At 37.8% G+C, this 20,285-nt stretch overlaps 1 pseudogene; it reads right to left on the bottom strand.

The window, feature by feature from the left end:
- Nucleotides 1–908: 908 nt before the first annotated feature.
- On the bottom strand, nt 909–2,891 carry LOC117706253 (enoyl-CoA delta isomerase 2-like; annotated as a pseudogene).
- Nucleotides 2,892–20,285: the final 17,394 nt, after the last annotated feature.

Genomic DNA, 20,285 nt, shown 5'->3' with positions numbered 1-20,285 from the left:
GACAGACATTTCGACCAAAGGAATCAAATAGAAGACTCAGAATTAAATCTACATACATATATGATATATAATCAAATGCTTCTCAATAAAGTTTCCAAGACTACTATATGGATAATAGATAGGCTTCAAAACTGGTTATCTACAACAAAATAATCAGTTTAGAAGATTTCATTATATAATGAAAGACCAATTCATAATAGCTTATAAACTTAGATAGAGGAAGTTGGATGGCTCAGGAGTTAAAGACAATGGCTGCTCTTCAAGAGGACCAGAGTTCAATTCCCGGTACTCACATGACAGCTCACAATTGTTTATAACCCCACTTCCAGGGGATCCAACACTTTCACACAGACAAATGTATGGGCAAAATACCAATGTATATAAAATAAAAATAATTAAATTTAAAAAAATATGTAAAAGACCAGGGAAATAATTAATAAATAAAATTTTTAAAGGAAGTAATAGATAGATACTTTCAAAATTGACAGTTATTTGAAAGACGCACAAAAGAATGGGCAATGAAAAAAAATGTAAACTGGACTGAAACAAAATAAAGTCTTCTGTATATCAAAGGATTCTAACAACCAGTAAACAAAAACTCATAGGCTAAGAAACCAACACATCTGAGTCATATATGTGGTAAACAATTAATACCTACTACATAAAGAGTTCTTTAAATTCAGCAAATATACACAATAACAACAACCCAACAATGAATGAACAACTTCAACACATCCTTTTTTTTTTGATTTATGAAAAGTTTTATTTCTCAGTGCTGTAAAGTAGTCTCATCATAAATACTATGTTAATCAAGGAAAAGGCACGTGGCAGTATGTGTCGTTCAAGTCCTTGAAACTGGAACTCACAGCTCATTCTTCTTGTGAGAAGTCTAGTTGTTGCAGTGCTCTTCACAACTTTGGTTTTCTGGATACGAAGCTCATGATTGCGTCGGTGCATTCCGCTGACACCCACCTTGCTTGTAGAGTAGTGCACTCTTCAGCGTTAACTGCATTAAGCTTTTCTTTTTCATTCTTTCCGATTAACTCTTTGGAAATTCTCATGGTGTTTGGAAGAAGCTTCTCATATATTTTCAGCCTGGTCCAGACTTCTGTCTCAAAAGTGAGAAGTTCAATGACTAGGCCTTGAGCCCAAGCCTCTCTTGCTGTGAGCTTGTTCCTGAAGAGAAGCATCCCAGTTGCCTTTGCTGAGCCCATCGTCTTTGGAACCGTGTACGAGGTGCATGCTTCTGGGCTCTGGTGGAGGTGGATGAATGAAGGATGAAATTTGTCCTGTCCGATGCATAGACAGTATCAAATAGTCTCAGAATGGTGACAGAGATTCCCACAGATGGACCATATACTAGTGCAACCAGAGGCTAGGAAAGTCTATAAAACTGTTAACAAATCTCCTCAGTACCACAGCACCCTTGTTAGCCACCTCCTCTATTCCTCCAGCAATATTAGTGAAGTTAGTCAGGTCATTCCCACTGCTGTAGTAGTCACCAGTTCCTATGAAAACAGCTATGATTTGTAGGGCTGTGGGTCCAGCGTCTGCTCCCCAACAGGGCAGGGCCACTCAGCGGGACACAGGAGTTGACTGCATTTACCCCCCACGTCATCGCAGGACAGCTACAATTTGAGGTGCGAAACAGCTAGAGCTGGCTTGGGGATCCCCAGGCCTGAAAAGAGGCTGGGCCTGTGGGATTCTCAGGCTCTTGGGCACCCAGATGCCCATGGAAGTTGAAGGAGAGCTGTGCCCGCAGGCTGGAACTGGCCCGGGGCTGGAGGGTGGGGAGTAAGCATTAGGGCTGGTCCCACAGGGTGAGTCCTTGGCTTGAACTTGACTTGGTGGTCATGGCTGTGAGCAGAGAGGCCTTCTATAGGAGATTAGACAGTGGCTCTATAAGCAAAGGCTGCCTCCATGGCTCCCCACAGTGGATCTCGATAAAACAAGGCAGTGCAGTCCATGGTTTAAGGCACTTGTTGTCATGGTGGAAAGTGGATGAGTAAATCCATACCTTACTTCTCAGGATGGTCCTGAGATTAAATACTTTTGCAGGGAGGAATGTCTAGGAAGGAAAGCTTATTGGCTAAGCTTTCTAGGCTTTTAAGTAGCTCATTATAGTGGAGATCTGTCTTGAGCCTACAGGACCACAGGTCATGTCCTCTACATGTGGAGAGCATGGAGCATTGCCCTTACGTAAGTGATGGCCACAAAGCTATAGCTAGTGACAGGGGCCTGGTGCCCAGGAGCAGGCAAAGCTCCTACCATCCCTTCTGGGTCTCTGGGTCTTCTATTATTAGCTCAACCAGGGACCACACTGCCTTTCATAGTCCCACAATGACTTTGTTACCTGTGTTGGCATTTTAAAGTGTGAGTATAGTATCCTGATACATCTGGGAGGTTATGGCATTCTTTTTGGTGGGTCGACTGAATGTGATCTTCCTGATACCATCTTCAGAAATTATCAGGATGCTTTTAGACTCCTGGGCTTTCTCATCCGCTACATGCTTTCCCTGGCTAGAGGTTTCAGATGGGGGTCTCAAACTGGATATGACATCTACATAGTTCTGCCTGGCAGTTTCCTTTCATAGGCTGCCGAGGGTATTCCATGCATCCAACTTGGCTTTATTGACAAAGTCAAACATACCAGGTTTAGGCATATTACAGGATCCTTCTGTAGTCTACTTATAACATACCAAGAGCCTCAGTCTTACTTCGTTTCCTGGGTTCACCTTCAAGAGTTTCACTTGATTCGTTGCATTTTCAAAGTCCTGCTGACCTGCTCTCATTGTTGGTCTGTCCAGATATAGTTTAGCCAATGGTAACCTTAAGACCTGCAGGAGACTCAGATGCCAGCACTGCACCCAACTATAGGTCACTACCACCATAGGTAGATACTGAGGTCAAACTGAGCCTAGAGGCTTAGGCCCAGCTAAAACTGCAGGGCAAGACATGAGGGGCAAGCACACATTCTTTTAATGATGCTATGGTACACAGATGGCCATGAACACATGAAAAGATATTCAATAGCAGTAGTCATTAGAGAAATATAAATCAAGAGTCCTATTAGGCAGGCTATTGTAAAGCAAGTGTTGATGTAACTACAAAAAAAAAAAATGTAACTTGCATTATTGTTGAGGATGTGCAGTTATCTAGCTGCTATGAAAAATACTGTGAAAATATTTGATGAAATTATCATATGAGCTGCAGATTCTACTTATGAGTCTCTGCCCATAATTATGAGCATAGTCTGGAGAAGGCATTTGTAAAATCAAACCCATAGCATCACTGTATACAATTGCCTTGAGGTAGCACAAATCTGTCCTTATCAAGGGATGAACTGGTGAACAAATTGTGATGGCAATTTACAATGAAAGAGTATTCGGTCTGATACATGTTATGATTTGGATGGATCTCGAAGACATTATGCTAAAGAAAAGGCATTCACTGTATAGAACCAGTTCTCAGTCTGGTAAATTTGGAGAGACAATAGAACAGTTGTTATCAGGATTTAAGATGCAAACAAATGGAGAACTGTTACATGATATGTGCAGAGATTTTTGTAGAGGAAGAAAAAAGATAGTTCTAGGGACAGATAGTCGTAATTATTGTGCAGACAATGGCAATTATTATACAACCTGTCATTACTTAATGTTACAAATTGTGCGCTGAAAATGATTAAGCTTCATGCAATCTATATACATGCATATATAGGAAAATACATATAATGTATGCATTCAGTTGTGTTTCTTATTTATATATTAGTATATGTATATGAACATATGTACATGTATACCTTTTCTTTTTAAAATAAAGAGCAATTGAGAAGAGCGGCTTCTTTCTGGTTTTACCTACTTGTTCTGAGCATTTTACATTTTAAGAATTTGAATTTAGCACCAAGTGTCAAAAATTTCTCAACAAAGACAGATTGTGGCCACACACTGGCTTTCTGGTTAGCAAGACCTTCTTATATTCTCTCTGGGCAATTCTCAAGCTTGTACCTGCAGGAACCACAGTGCAATGCAGTGGCTTCTATTTTATACCTCTCAAATATCAAAATATTTTGGCTTTCTAATTTTTCTTCCTTCATTAACTTCTACTAGCTAAAGGAGAGGTCAAGCTACTCCTTCTAAAATATGTTTTCATGCTAGTCAAGTAAATGTGGGAGGCATGTCAAACAAGTACTTGCTTTAATTTGCAATCACACTGCCTCAGTCATTAACTTCTTTACTACTTCAAATATTTGAATCATTTAAAACATCAAGAGAAAAAAACTTTTACACAACAAATACCTTGTGTTTAATAGAGAGACAAGAAATATAAACAATAAATGAACTTACAATAACTACACAATCTAACGATCAGGGCTGACTTAAAATGCAAAAGCCAGTCCAGTCTACAAGGACTTCAAGTAGAAATAGCAAAGCTTAGAAACAGCTGTGGCATCATGAAGATGGGTGGGAATTCACAGGTAGAGAATGTTAGCGCACATACAGAAAGTGCTGAATCACAAAAGACAAAGCATGGAGGGTTGACAAGCTAAGGAGAATATAATGTTTAGAGAGTCAGTCAGGGCAGTCTCTGTGTAGGGAAAGGCTTCTCATTTATCTTTTGGAAAAAGAGAAAGGAAGGAGCCACCTGGAGGATAACGTTCTTGGCAGAACATGTGAAAGCCCTAGAAGAACCTATCACTATGTCCAGCCTACTGAAAAAAAAAAAAAATGTTAGCAGGTACACAGACAGGGGAGAAAACCAAAGAGCAACAACAAAACAAAAACAAACAAACCAAAAAAACAGGAGGCAGGTGATTTACAGGGGGAAGGAAAGTTAGGTATTAGATGTCTTAGGTTGTCATTAAGGATTTTGGCTTTTACTGGGGATAAGCTCACACAGAATCCTACAAATCCAACAGAAGTTTACAACTTTGTTTATCACAATAAACACTAAAAGCCTTTTCATCAAGACCTACTCATTTATCTTCTCTCTTGACCTTGAAAGAAAACGAGGGAAAAGATATTGGTTGAGCTCCTCTTGAAAACCTGACAATCCAACAAGGTAGTAGGTTCCTGAGGGTTTGTTTTGTGTTATTATATGTACTTTGTAGCTTCCATTATCTGGACTTTTCTGAGCTCAGGTAAATCTCTTTTCCCTCAGCACCTTTACCAAACTCAGTCTTCTCTCACTCAAATCAGGATATTCTTCTAGGCTATAAGATGCTAAAAGGGAAACCCAATGATTGTCTAGCTCTGTGTTACATCTAGATAAGAAATATTTTCTAAAATCATCTCATCTTGAGAATGCAACCTTAATACAAATCTCCATAGACTATAGATAGTCATTTGTATTTTTTTCAGGGCAGAACGTGTATAACCTCTAATAGCTTGTTCAGTTGTCACAGGGTCCATTTTATAGGTATTCAGAATATTTACCAAGTTAATGTTTCTAACATCTACAAATGTATGTAGATTTTTTTACAGAAAGTTATGATGGCTATGATGTGGGACACACACTGCATTTATGTGGGAGGAGTATCCACTGTTACAGAGGACAGCCTTCAAGTTGCTAAAATTTCTAAGAAGGAGGTGAAGTCAAATCAGAGATAAATAGAATTTCAGGTTAGCAGCCAGTCACCAACAACCACAGACTTGGGGGAAAATCATACAATATCTAAACAGTTCCAGTCAGGCGTCTTCCTAACCTTCATTTGTTTGGTGTCAAGAACTCAATGGAAAATGCTTTATAATAGCTATAGGAGAAGAGCTGAAAAATTGCGAAGTATAATTATGAGAAGAAGGGGGTTTCAGAAAACATGGAAATAAATTGTAGAAATTAAGATATGTAGAATAAACAGGAGAACAGGTAATATAAGAAGATGAGCAAAAGAAAGAAAGAATGAAAAAAAGATGAATGAACAGGGCTGCAGAACAAAGGAATGAGACAGGGGGAAAAACCTGAACATCAAAAGATGCCTAGTGAGATGGCCTCTGCCCTGGGCCATGACCCTGAGTACAGAGACTTAGTACTGATACCTTAATCTCTGCAAGTTTCAAATCCATTCAGATAAGCATTCATTTTATATTATCATGTCTAACATAGCAGCAATACCCACACTTTGCTTAGAAATCTTCCATAGCCAAATGTCAAAACCCTAAGCCAAGAAGCACCACGAGTTTTCATGTCTTGGTGGTTGCTTATCTGTTGGAAAGCCACAAAGCTGCTTTCATGTCCTGGGGAGTGTTGGTGGCAATAGAAACACTTTCCTGTGCCCTGTGGCTACCATCAGTCCAGAAGTAAATGAAAAACTTTTTCCAACTGCTTTTTCATACTCAAATCGTGTTAAATTTGAAATCGACAGCTGCGCACTTTAACCACATTCCTTTGCATGATCTGTGCCAATTGCACTCCTTAAATAAAGCTTCCACTTTATTTATTCCACTTTGAGCTGTGGAAATAGATTTCCTGCCTGAACAACTCGTTCTGCTAGAAATAAGTGTTGAGTCAGATCTGTGACAAAGACGCTTCCAAAAGGAATACGCCTCAACAACAACCCCTTCCTATTTGAGGTGGATTTGTGTTTGGTGATGGGGAAGCTTGCTGCCATGCTTTGTGGATAAGTACCCCCATAGAAACAGAGTAAAGTAGACTTGTGGGGAATGGGAATTGCCTGGAGGGTAATTTAAAGTACCTTTCCAGGCTGGAAAACGGAATGCAATAGTTATGCTCTCCAACAGGTACTTCTCTCCTCTACTTCCAGGGCCACAGAAGTAAAAGCATATTTTAAAGGCATAATCTGAAGAAAAAAAAAAACAATAACTCTAGAATTTGTTCTACTTTCAATTTTCTATAAAAAAAAACGTTTGCAACTTCCTAATAAATAAAAGCTACTCTCCCCATGGCTTACTTATATTATGACGAGCTCATTATGTGTTATCTCATTTTATCCTTAAAACAAGCTTAAATTGAAAGCATGCTGATTTCCCAAAAACTACAAACTAGAGACATTAGATATAGCTTTTAGACCATGGGCTACTAAAACTCAGAACCAAGATTAGCTTATTCCAAACTGTTTAACCAGTACTTTATGTGGTTTCAATTTGAAGCATCTGTATTAGAAGGTATGTGCCATGGGCTACTGCAGGAAATACCTGGACAAAGATTATGCAAAATACAAAGAATATTAAGAATAAAAGTTTGAAATGAAAGCCTATAAAAAAGTTAGAGACAGCAATTACATAGACTATATGAAATGTAAATGTACTGTAATTTCTACCATTTATGAGAACTTGATACAAATGAACCAGTCAGAAATATACAGGGACAGTCTGAGAGAAACTGCTTACAGTATCAAGAATCCAGGTCAATATTTCACATTACATAGAAATTATTATATAGAAACTGATTTTAATAACAGTGCATCAAGAAGGATTTTCAACATCATGTTTCTGTGCAAGTATTTTATGTATTTGTGTTGTCCTTTCCTCTTGTATGCACACATATGTATGTGCATGCATGTGGAGGCCCAGAATTGGCATCATGTGTTCTCTTCAATCACTTTCCACCATGTGTTTTGAGATCTCATTTCTCATTGGATCTGGACTTTACCTATTCAGCTATACTGATTGGCCAGTAATGGGTCCTTCTGTTTGTCTTCCAACCCAGGGATTAGAGGAGTATACTGCTACTACGCTAGCTTTTTACATGAATGTTGGAGATTTGCAATGGGATTGTTCTCAGACAATCAGAAAATAGAATCGATGTCCCTTCATCTCTTATTTGTGACCAATCCTAATGCTAAAAGCATTCATTTACAACCTGGTATATTCCTCACAAAGGCTCTATAGAATTGTCCTCATTTAGATACATTTTATTTACAACAAAATTGAATTTCAAAAAAAATTAAATTTCTTAAAGGTTAAAATATCTAGAAATGGCTACTTCCAAAAACTGCACAGGCACTTGACTATGCTACAATGTTTTACATCATATCTGTGAAAGAATGCCTACAAAATCCAATCCTCTTGCTGACATTTAGTTTGTTTTCATAAGGCCTCTGAACATTGATATAGCACAAAAATATCCTATGTTTCCAATTTTCTGTGGTGCCTCAGAACAAAATTTTAGGGCAGGCAAAGAATAATTGCTAATGTGATAAAGATACTATACAGTTTTCACAAGTGACATGTATGGCATGCCTTCAGAGAAGCAGAAAGGTTCTGAAGTTGTGTGCCACCTTCTTCAACAACTGTCTAATTAGATTTCAGTTCCACTCAAGAGGCAGAAATCCATGCCTGAAACTGCAAACCTGAGACTGTATCCAAGGATGGTGAGGTCATGGACTGTTGAAGAGAACCTATGACTGCAATTTTCTTAAGCCAATATAATTTCTACATACTGATTCATAGACCCACCACAAAGATTCTTCTTGTAGCAGACAAGAGACCATTACAGAAAGCCACAACTGGTCAACAATAAGATCAAATGACTATGACTATAGAGTGCTAATGCCAGATGGCACATATATAGCATAAGCCCTCTCCCATAAGGTAACTCTCAGGGAACAAAACAGAAGAGAGGTGAAAATGTATGAGAAGAGGGGACCAGGAATTGGCTTCAAGATTGTCTTCTAGATAAAAGAGAGAAGCTGTCCCCATGGAAACTCTGCAGTATGATGGCCTAAACAATACCTGAATAGAAAACAACATTTGAAATGCCATATGGATGGGAGAAATCTCACAGGGCTCTACCCCTGGGTGAAGAATTACAGGCAATTAACTGCTGAGAGAGGGAGAAATGCTCTTACCCAGGCATGAGTGTCCTAACTGCTTACCCAATACCAAGTGGTCATCTTTAAAAGCATACATGCAAGCAACACTAAATGTGTACACACACACACACACACACACACACACACACACTCACATCAGTGAGTATTGTTGAGTTTGAGTAAGAATGCCCCCCCCCCCATAGGCTCATGTATTTGAATGCTTTGTCATCAGGGAGTAGCACTGAAAAAGATTAAAAGGATTAGAAGGTGTGATCTTGTTGAAGTTGCATTGCTTTGTTGGAGGAAGTATTCACTGAAGATGTACTTTGAGGTTTAAAAAAGCCCACACCAGGTCCAGTCTCTCTCTCTCTCTCTTCCTCCCCCTCCCCTCCTCTCCCTCTCCCTCTTTCTCACTCTGCCATGCTCCCCCTGCCATGATGATAATGGATTAACCCTCTGAAACTGTAAGCAAGCACCCAGTTCAATGATTTTGTAAGAGTTACCTTGGTCATGGTGTTTCTTCACAGAAATAGTACAGTGACTAAGACAACTTATACATTTGTATTTGTGTGCATATATTGTATGCATATAACAGTAATAATTTTTAAAAAGGTTAGGAATTTGAGAAGAAGCCATGGAGATTATATGTTGTATTGGAAGGAAGGGAAAAGGAAAAATAATATCATTATTTTAAATTAAGAATAAAATAATATTTAAATGATTAGTGTAAAACTGTTATTATTTTAAATAATACCTCTTTATTCTAGGAGTGTTAAGATTCATTTTTTATTTTTCCATCCTCTCTCTTATATATCTACAAAATTTAATTTTTTGTTGATTTACAATGGATTCTTCATATCCTCTGGATTCTGGTTCTTTTTTTCTTTTTTTTTTTTTTCTTTTTTTTTCTCTTTGACTCTATGTTAGAACTACTTCCTCTAAGCTAACAAAATATTTGGCATTCTGTGCAGCTAGAAATTCTGCTGCAGCTTTGTTAAAATAAGCTGAGAAATATAAACATGGGATAGATGATTGATGGGCACATTCATTCCAGGTGCACAAGCTTAATTGGAAACTAAAAATCTCAGTCCCCTAGCCCTCATTCTGACAAGTTTAAATGACCAATGCCAGGGCCCTCTGAAATATCTATTTTTTATGGTTTTCAACCTTCTGAATACTTACTGCCTTCTTTCTGACAGACTGTATGTTATCAAATACCTTTGAATCCTCAAGATGTACATTACTACAGGAGACAAATCTGTTTTCTCTTCTGTAAGGAACAGGTATTGAAATCTACTTCGTATAATTGTTTCAAACGGCAGTATGATTCATGCAATACATTTTGGAATCCTGATGTCAAAATTTTGGATGCCAAAATTTCTTAAATGTTATATATTTAATACTCTTGACTCCCCTCTGAGAGAATGCATTCAAATGGAGAATAACATTAAAGCTTTATGGGAGTAAGCAAGCTTTACAGACAGCTGAGTTACTGGGAGTTATTCAGATACTGATGTCCTATGGCATCTATGAACAGGACACAGAAGAACAAAGCTCAAGGATGAAACATGGTCACACATAAACCTAAGACCCAAGATGCCCTTCACCTTTAAGAAAGGGAGAGCAAGAACAAAATTTCTCCACACAGATGTTACTGGATTTAACCAAAAGAGCACAAGAACAATAATTGCATGGCAGATGGAACTCGGAACATAAAAAGAGATATGTGACTTTCAGTGTACAGATACCATTAATAGAGATTTGCAAAATTGATGAGTTTTAAATGGCCTAGCCAACCTTTGCTGAAGATAATTCAATTTCAATATAAATGACATAGGTAAGTTAGACATAAAATAATGAAAAATATGTCATAAAATGCTAATCAAAAAACAGATGATACTTTATAGTAATATCAGAGATTTTTTTTAATTCCCAGGAAGGAACAAGCATATTGACAAAAGAACCTAGCTATAAATTCATCAAGACATGATAACCCTAAATGTGCCATCATTCTATCGGTAGCATGTCTTGCTATGCACAGGTTATTGTAGCTTATGAGGATCATGGTAAAATGAGGTGCACAATCATCCTTCTCCCCCAGTAACTCCCAGAACCATGAGAGCCAGAGGAGATGAAGCTTCTATATCAGTACTTCATCTCTCTGTGTTTATGGTTTGACTATGTGGTTTCTTTTACAATGGTGTCTCACTATGAAGTTCCGGAGGGCAACCAAGAACACGATAGCAGCTTACAATATTTGTGCGCCATAGAGACCCCAGTTACCATAACCTTCTATAGTATGTTACCACGTAACTTTAAAAAGAGCTTTTCCAGTTAGGTTTCCCTCCCTACTTCATTCCTCTACCCTTCACAGCATTGGGAGTGGAGAAGTAGGTACACAATTCCACCCTTAAATGAGGAGATATTGGTATTTGATAATTGTTGGTGAAGGTAGTTTCAATTTTCTTTAGTGGTATTACCTCTGGTGTATTGACCACAGGCCAGTGCAGTCCCATACCCAATAGTAATGGGCCAGAAACATCTAGACGTAATGGATATCAGAGAGAGAGGAAAAAAAGAGATCAAAGTTGAGGAGAGAACTGAATTGGTTAAGATTTGAGGGTAGATCTGACAGGAGTTAGGAGAAGGTCAAATGATTTAAAATAACATTGTAAAAAATGAAAAATTCTCAAAAATATTAAAAATAGTATATTTAACAAATCAAAACAACTGTCTAAGGTCATTTTTCTTCTTCGCCTGCTGCATTTGTATTTTTGTTTCAGTTGTCTCTAAGTATCTGTCTTGAGAGCCCGCCTTGATTTCCCTGGATGATAATTTGCAACCTCTTTTGTTATCTTAGGTAAGGTTTCATTGTTGTGAAGAGACACCATGACCACCGCAACTCTTTAAAACAAGATAATTAATTGAAGCTAGCTTACAGTTTCAGAGACTCAGTCCATTATTGTCACAGCATGAAGTATGGCAGCCTCCAGGTAAACATGATGCTCGGGAAGGAGCTGAAACTTTTACATCTTGATCTGAAGACAGTCAGAAGGAGACTGTCTTCCATAGGCAGCCAAGAAAATGTTCTGGATCACACTGGCCAGACTTGAGTACACACACACACACACACACAAGGCCTCAAAGACCTGCCCCCACAGTGACACACATCATTAAACAAGACTACACCTCCTCTAATAAGGCCACACCTCCTAATACTGCCACCTCCCATGGCCCAAGCATACTCAAATCTTCACAGTGGCTTTTGGTCATAATGTTTATTACAGCAGAAGTAAGTTAACTACCATACCGGGTATTACTCTCAATTAAATATTAATTATACCAAAGTTTATTTTTTTGTTTTGTTTTGTTTTTTAATCTGAATATTCTTTTTAATCTAACTTAAGTCCTTTAGTTTTATGCATTAATTTTAGACATGCTTTGTCTATATTAAAATAGTATTTTATATTTTGTTAAGAATTACAGTGAATTTCTATTTATGCTTAAAGAGAAGTAACATCTTTACTATAATAAATAGTTCAAATGTGAACATTTTAGGTTTCTTTATGTACAAACCTGGAAGCAGAAAGTGAAGCAGAAACCATAGATCAGTGTTCAAAGTGAACTTGCTAGTGTACTCTGGCTTGCTCAGCAAGATTTTTTATATAGCCCAGGCCCAGCTGTCTAGAGATGTAGCACTCACAGTGGGTAGTTCCACATTTATCATCAATCAAGACAATGTCCCATAGACAATCCCACAGGCTAGTGTATTGAGGACAACTCTTTAGCTGAAGTTCCCTTTTTCCTGGGAGTCTCTAGCTAACAACCAAGATTAGCAATTACACATGATAATATAGTAAGGAAATAAAAATCCATAATGGAAGTAAATTGATCACTAAATCTAAGCTACTGTACATTTACTGAAGTAATAAGATGATGGTGGTGATGATGATGAAGATTAAGAATGTGATCAGTGAAAACGATAATGCAAAAGCTAAGTGATTTAAATGTTTTTAAAGCTTTTTCAGAGAGTTAGTACTTGAAGAATGTACCAACGATTAGTAAGCCAAGTGTATTTAACTGCTGATATAACTACTGATCAGCAAATGAATTCTGGTGAGCATGCTAACAGAGAGAAAATAGGAAACATAACTGAAAAGCTTAAAATCACAGAAAACTAACAGAAAAATTAGGAGAGGAAAAAATAAAATAAATTGCAAGGTGAAAGATATACCTACAAGTATACTTTATATATAACAGAAAATTTTTAACTTCCTTAAAATGTGACAGTGGAGAGTCTGAAGAGGTGACTCGGGGATAAACAGCACGTCAGCTCTTGTAGAGGAAATAACTTTGGTTCCCAACACACATATAGCTGCTTGCAAGTATCCATGAACTTCAGTTCCAAGGATCTGTTGCCCTCTTTTCCTGTCTAGAGATACTGTATGTACATGATGTACATGTGGGAATACAGGCAAAAACTAACACATAAGAACAGATATTTCTAGCCCAACAATAAGCTGATTACAAGTAACAGTGATGTGTTAAATATAATAACATTGTCAATATTTTACCATGAAATTTTCAGGAATTTGAAAAGGATGTAAAAATATATTAGTGTCTAAGGAATTCTTAGCTGCTTATGTGTACCGTGGCAGCAAAGGAAACTGAGTTTAAGGCACAAAACATTCTTACAAAAAAGAAAAGTATTTCATGATGGTCAACTACACCAGGATGACAAAAAGCATATCTTGTCTTGGCTAGTAGATGTATCTAACTATGCATTCCAAAAATTACTAAGGACAACTTGACAAAGTTAAAAGCCAGACGAGTCTGTAAACAGAAAAGTTGATGTTTCTTTCAACAACTGATGTAAAACCCAAATATAAGCTAAGGGTATGACAGGAAAATGGTGCAGTTGGGTTCTGAAATTCCCCCTCCTCTCCTACCAAAAAAATGAATGAAGTCACAAAAAAGGGCAGAGTCAACCTTTAATCAAAACAACAAAATTTAGAGCTACCTAAAGTTTACCAGGGTATGCGAAACAAAGAAGCTATGATTATATCTTAGACTGGTGATAGCTTTAATTGTATCCACTTCCCATGGAGCCTTTCATAATTCTCCCCATTCCTATACAAAAAGCTGTTCTATCAAAGGGAGCAGAACTGATTTTGCATGCAGTGGACTGTGTTGAGGATTGGTTCTAATGCTTTGAATTAATCCAGCCACCAAAATGGGGAATCTATGTGTCCAAACACTGAAGGGCCTTGTCTCCAGTTGGTTTTTGATCCATCAATAATGAACCAACAACCAATGGCTGGGCAGGTAGATTGAGGTGGGACCTTGAGATTTGATTGGGCTAAGAACGGGGAAAGAAGAATCGCCATGATTCGGAAGGAGATACATCAGCTTTAGACCTGTAGAAGAAAAATCATCTGAAATGTAGGTGAGAAGAAATACATCTGTCCAGAGAAGTCTTGGGCAGCAAAGACTAGGGAGCCACCCAGAAAGAGACAGGGCAACAAAGATAAAACATAGAATTAGGGGCCTAGAGGGCATTAATCCCTCCTGGATTACAAGGAGAAAATGTGTGCTAGCCACAGGGAGGATTAGAACTGCCCAACCTTTAAGCTAGCTAGTCACAGAATGTCATAAATTAACTGGATTGTGTGTGTGTGTGTGTGTGTGTGTGTGTGTGTGTGTGTTTCATTTGCCAATCCAGATAGCTCCTGGGCAGGTGCGCACCTGAGACCTGCTGGGAGCACAAAGCAATATAGCAAAACTCACTGTTACTGTGCTTTTTTGTATTTTATGTAACCCTGAAAAATTACTAGAAAGAAATTGTGTGTGTGTGTGTGTGTGTGTGTGTGTGTGTATGTGTGTGTGTAACTTAGAATAGTCTCAAGACTAAGATACCAATCTACAGATTATTTATCAAAAATCTATATATTTTTTGTGACTATCTAGAACAAGAAATAACAGCTAGGGGAAATAGACTAAACAAAGTACTTAGACTCTGCCCTCCCTCGGTTGTCCAGTCTTAAAAGGAGAAGAGGTGCCTACTCTTACTGCGACTTAATATATCATGGCAGTTTGCTACCCATGGGAGGCTTGAACTTTTCAGAAGAGAAACTGGGGGAGATTAGGTATGGGGTTGGGATGACTGGGAGGACAGAAAAAAAGAGAGACTATGGATACCATGTAATTGATTGATTAATTAATTATTTAAAAAGAAAATAGAGGGACTAATGTGGACTGGATTTTATGTATTACCAGGATCTGAAACATTTGCATGCTTGCAGCTGTGCACATGCTCAGAAAAAAACTAAGAAAGCACTTTGAATCTAGTTCTTTAAATGAGAAAGAATCTGATTTTTAGGGTTGCATACAATTACCATAATTATAAGTCATTCACTGACATAGGAACTCTAAATGTCACTTTTATTTCATCAGATGAAGGAATGAGATAAGATCCAAGTTGTGCAAATATAAGGCTTGGGCTAAGCCCAGAAAAGTTTTCATCTGTTCTAAGTAGCCCAAGGCCTAGGCCTAGGTGCTTTTTGCCTTCATACAATGTAATCTCTCAAGCTGACTGATTCAATCTTGTCTCTCACAGTTTCTGATTGAATTGCTCTGTTTGGCTTATGATAACTTTGGCAATCTGTTCTAATCTTCTGGCTCTTTCTCATGCTCTGGTTCATTCTGTCTTCATCTGTATCTAGTTTGTTCTCTCTGCAACTTGTTTCTGTAAAACCGTCCCAGTAAAACTGTCCTGGTAAAACTGTCACACACAGACACACACACACACACACACACACACACACACACACACACTTCTCTAGCTGCCTCACTTTCCTGTGTTGTTCTTGGAGAGAGTTTGGCATATTTGATTCATTCTTTCAAATTTTTCTCTGATTCATTGCTTTGTCTGACTCTGAATTAGACATCACTTACAAACATGGCTGCTTCCTTCTATAAACTAACCTTACCTTCATTCTTACAAATTAAAGTTGTATACTAAGGGCATTTCTGTATTCCAGCCAGATAATATAGATTTAAAAGGTCTTTGGATTTAATCCCTTGCCAGAGCAGCCATGTTGCTGAATTAAAAATTCCTCTACAAGGAAGTGGTCTGCATAAATAGAAAAGGGCAACTTGGTGAAATCTGACCCAGAGGAAGTTCTGACATGAACAGCCAAAAACTGTCTCTTGGTCACTTTACACTCAGAGAGATAAAGAAAATCATGTGGAAAGCATGGTATCACAGGTTCACAGGGTAGAAATCCCTAACAGTTAGATTGGAATTGTTAAAAAAAAATCCAAGTATGAATCCTGGAGTTAAAATTATAGTAAACAAAGTAAAAAAAAAATCACTAGAGAGGCATAATAGATCTCAACAGTCAGAGAAATCAACAGATACTAAAAGAGATCAACTGAAACCTCCCCATCTGAAAAGCAGAGGGGAAAAAAACTGAAATAATGATGATGATGATGAATGGTTTGATTGTTGTCTAGATGAAGAGTTGTATTTCTTAGCAAACAGCCTATAACCCAGAAAGATGTATAGTAAAGGTCATAGAAGTACTCAAATAGCAGAGAATAAGAAATGACTCTACTGTCTTACATATAGAGATGTTCTGACACACACACAAAATTCCTGTAAAAATGAATAAACTACAACCCTTTATATTTTAAAAAATAACTCTTAAATATATAATATCCCAGTAATATTTTGAAACAAATTTGTACAGCTGGACACAATATTTATGAAATTCAAATGTTCAAGATACCACTTTTCCTAGGCCAAGCAGAGTCATAAATTACATTAAATAAATGATTTTAGTATGCTTACATGTATGTGTTTTATAAACATATTCAGATATATGCATATTATACACATATTCTGATCTTTGCACATCATGTGTGTGTATAATAAAAGTAAAATGTTCACTTTCAACAGCCAAATGTTATGATGTACCCTATAAGTTAAAAAAAAAACTCTGAAAAGACAAAGCAAGCATCAGAAGGTTTAGATATAGTAGAAATTTTGGTTTTATCAGATAAATAGTTTAAGATATCTGTGATTAATATGATAAGATAATACCATGCATGTAAAACAGATAACAAATGTAAACAGTAAGATGGAAATTCAAAAGACCCGGATCTTCAGGTAAGATTCTACCCATGGACTCAGGACAACAGTCCCCAGTGCTTACATAATCTACCCCTAACAGGTCTCCATCTCCTCATCACTCTATTTGGTCCACACTTCAGTAAGACCCAACATACATACCACCAGAGGCTGCAGAAGTACCCAGAATACCAAGACCCCTGGCTAGACTATAGGCCATGCCTGCTACCAAACTCTAACCCCCAAATCAGATGTAACCTCCCTGCTTGACTCAGAAGGTGTCCACCAATCAGAAGTTCAGCCCCCAACTGAGCCAGAGAACGTCTACTCAACCAAAGGCAATGCCTACTCAAATACCAGAAAGGAAACAGAAACCAAAGCAAAAAAACATGTTCAACAAAGACAAACTCAGAAATCAGCAAGAAGACCAATAATCACCCCAACCCCAGATGCTTAGATACACAATCAACAACAGGAAGAGCAATATATTGCCACCAGAGTTGAAAGAGGAAATAGAGTAAAGTTTACAGGTGGACACAGACAGGTGGGATAGGAACAGGAGAGTCCATAAGTGGTGGGGAGAAACCATAGGTGGCAGGTTGACGGAGAGAGAGCAAGAGTACTGAGAGAAACTATTGGAATTAGGGGACATCTGAAAGGCAATATAGAAACATATTGCAGTGGAAATCCCTGGAGTCTGTGAGAATATCCTAGTAATGGGGTGATACAGAGCTGAAATGGGCCATCTTCCATAACCAGGCAAGGTTCCCAGAAGTGTGGCTGGACATCAAGTCAGCCAGAAAACCTTCAACCTAAAATCTGTTCGGCCTGCAAAATGTGCTCGGGAAATGGTGGTATAAAACTTGTGGGAATGGCCAACCAACGGTTGGTCTAACTTGAAGAGCACATCATGAGAAGGATCCCATGCCTGACACAAAGTGAATGCCCAAGAACCAGAGGCTAGGCAGTTTAGAGACTCGGGATAGAAACAAATATGACTGTCAAAAAAGTCAATAAAATGATTTCTAATGATATTCTGCTATAATCATAAAATTGTGCCCAACCCAATTGTTATCAGAAGGGCATCATCCAGCAACTAATGGGAACAGATACAGAGACCCACAAGCCAAAAACTGTGGCAAAGCCAGGGAGACCCTCACAAAAGAGGACGAGAAAGAATTTTTGGATCCAAAGTGGTCAAGTATACCATGAAATAATGACCAACAGAATCAACTAAGCAGGACTCATAGGGGCTCAGAGACACTGAAATGACAAATCACAGACCCTGTTGTGGGTCTAAGCTAGGTTCTCTGAATTTATACTATGGTTGTATAAATGAGTATTCTTGAGGGATCTCTAACAATGGGATTAAGGTGTTTGACCTGCTTGCTCTTGGTTGGAACCCCTTATTTTCTATTGGGTTGCATCATCCACCCTTCCTATGAAGGTTTGTGCCTATCTTTATTGCAGTTTGTTAGGCTATGTTGAGTTTATATCCCCAGAATACCTGTTTTTTTTTTTCTTCCTTTTAAACAGATGACCTGGACAAAATGGGAGGTATGGCCAGGGACTATAAGGAGTTTAGGGAAACTGTGGTTGGAGTGTAAAGTCTGTAAAGAATTGCATATTGTGTGTGTGTGTGTGTGTGTGTGTGTGTGTGTGTATATATACATATATATATGTGTGTGTGTACGTGTATATATATGTGTGTGTGTAGTATACACATATACATATATATTATATAATACATGGAAAACAAAAGATATGATACATATTGAAAGTATTTGCAAACCACATGCTAATTCTGTCAAGGTATTAGACTAAGAGATACCCAAATAGATAGGGAAACAACTCTCAGGTTGGTATTTCTGTGAAGGCTCTTCCACTGACATTGACTTTAGAATCATTGAACAACAGATGGAATGACCTGTTCTGATGAGGATGAAGAAAACAAAAAAGAGAGGGGCAAGGAGCATTGCTTGTTTTCTGGAGCTAGAACATAATTATAGGCACCAAGACTCTGGAATATAAAATATCATTGGATTTAGATTGACCTATGCTACCAGTTTTCCTGCTTCTCCAGTTTTCAGGAAGCCATCTGGGTCTTGTCAAATCTCTTTTAGCATTTAACCTAACCATAGTTTGATTCCAAGAACTCACATGATGAAAAGAGAGAAATGATTCTTACAAGCTGTCCCCTAACTGCCTCATCCAGCAGGGCAGTGAACTTGGTCTGGGCAGATCACCTGAAAGAGAGAATGGGGGAAAACAGGCAAATGCAAAGAATGACAGCTTATCTATAGGCTAATCAAACTGCTGATTATAATTTTTTAACACAGGGGTTATATACACATAAAGGCGAGTTGTGGGGAAGGGGATTATGCAGGATCGTAGGTGTTCTCAGGGGGAGTACAGATATCTTCCAGAACAAGGTATCGGCTGGGTGAAGGTTCAGGGAACAGGTCACTATGACTCTATGATTCACTTGTTTCTTATCTAAGCTGGTACTTATCCACAAGGTCTATGACTACTAGTTCTTATCCAGGCTGGTAAATTTCTATCAAGATTGCCTGTTTACAAGTTCTTATAGCTATCTGTTTTAGGGTCAGTGTTTTTCCACGGAGACCAAGACTTTGTGTTAGCAAGCATGTGTGGCTGACGTAGGCCTATTGCTGATTTTAGGCCTTCACTGTATAAGCAAGGCTGCCCCTAACACCTAACTGCTATACAGGAATGGGAGGTATGCCTGCCATAGTACTAAAAATAACATGGTACTCAGAAGCACAGAAAGGCAGATAGATACACATGCACACATGATAAATTAAAAATGTATTTATCAGTGTTCATGATAAAATCACATTATATAACATCTAATAGCGACAAGTGCCACAATGTAATAAACCAAAAATGTTTCAAGACCATGAAGAACAGGGGACGTTTGATAATATTCACAGCCAAGAAGAGACAAGGGGAACATAAAACTAACTGTAATGTGGTGCCCTGAATCAAATCTTAAAAGAAAATCTCTAAGAAAATCTGAATAAATTATAAATTTTCTATGGATAATTTATAAATATTTGTTCATTTGCTATTCTAGCATTGGAGTGTTGGCCATAGTAGGGCCTGTATGCAAGGTGCATCAGAATCCCCAGTGCTATTTCTTGCATTGTTCTTTAAATTTCAAACTCATTTTTAAAATATAGACTATTGTAATAGAAAACAAAACCAGATTCTACAAGATGGTAAAATATTAAGCACCCGATACATTTTAATATAGAAAAAAAAGTTTGTAATTTCTAGTGCAGGTTTAAAAATACCTGTCTTCAACAAAATTGTACAAATTAGGTAGAACACATTCTACTAATATTTTCACAACTTGGGATGTTC

The sequence above is a fragment of the Arvicanthis niloticus genome, chromosome 3, assembly GCF_011762505.2.
Source record: "Arvicanthis niloticus isolate mArvNil1 chromosome 3, mArvNil1.pat.X, whole genome shotgun sequence".
NCBI classification, from domain to species: Eukaryota; Metazoa; Chordata; class Mammalia; order Rodentia; family Muridae; genus Arvicanthis; species Arvicanthis niloticus.
This window is presented reverse-complemented; position numbering and strand designations above follow the sequence as displayed.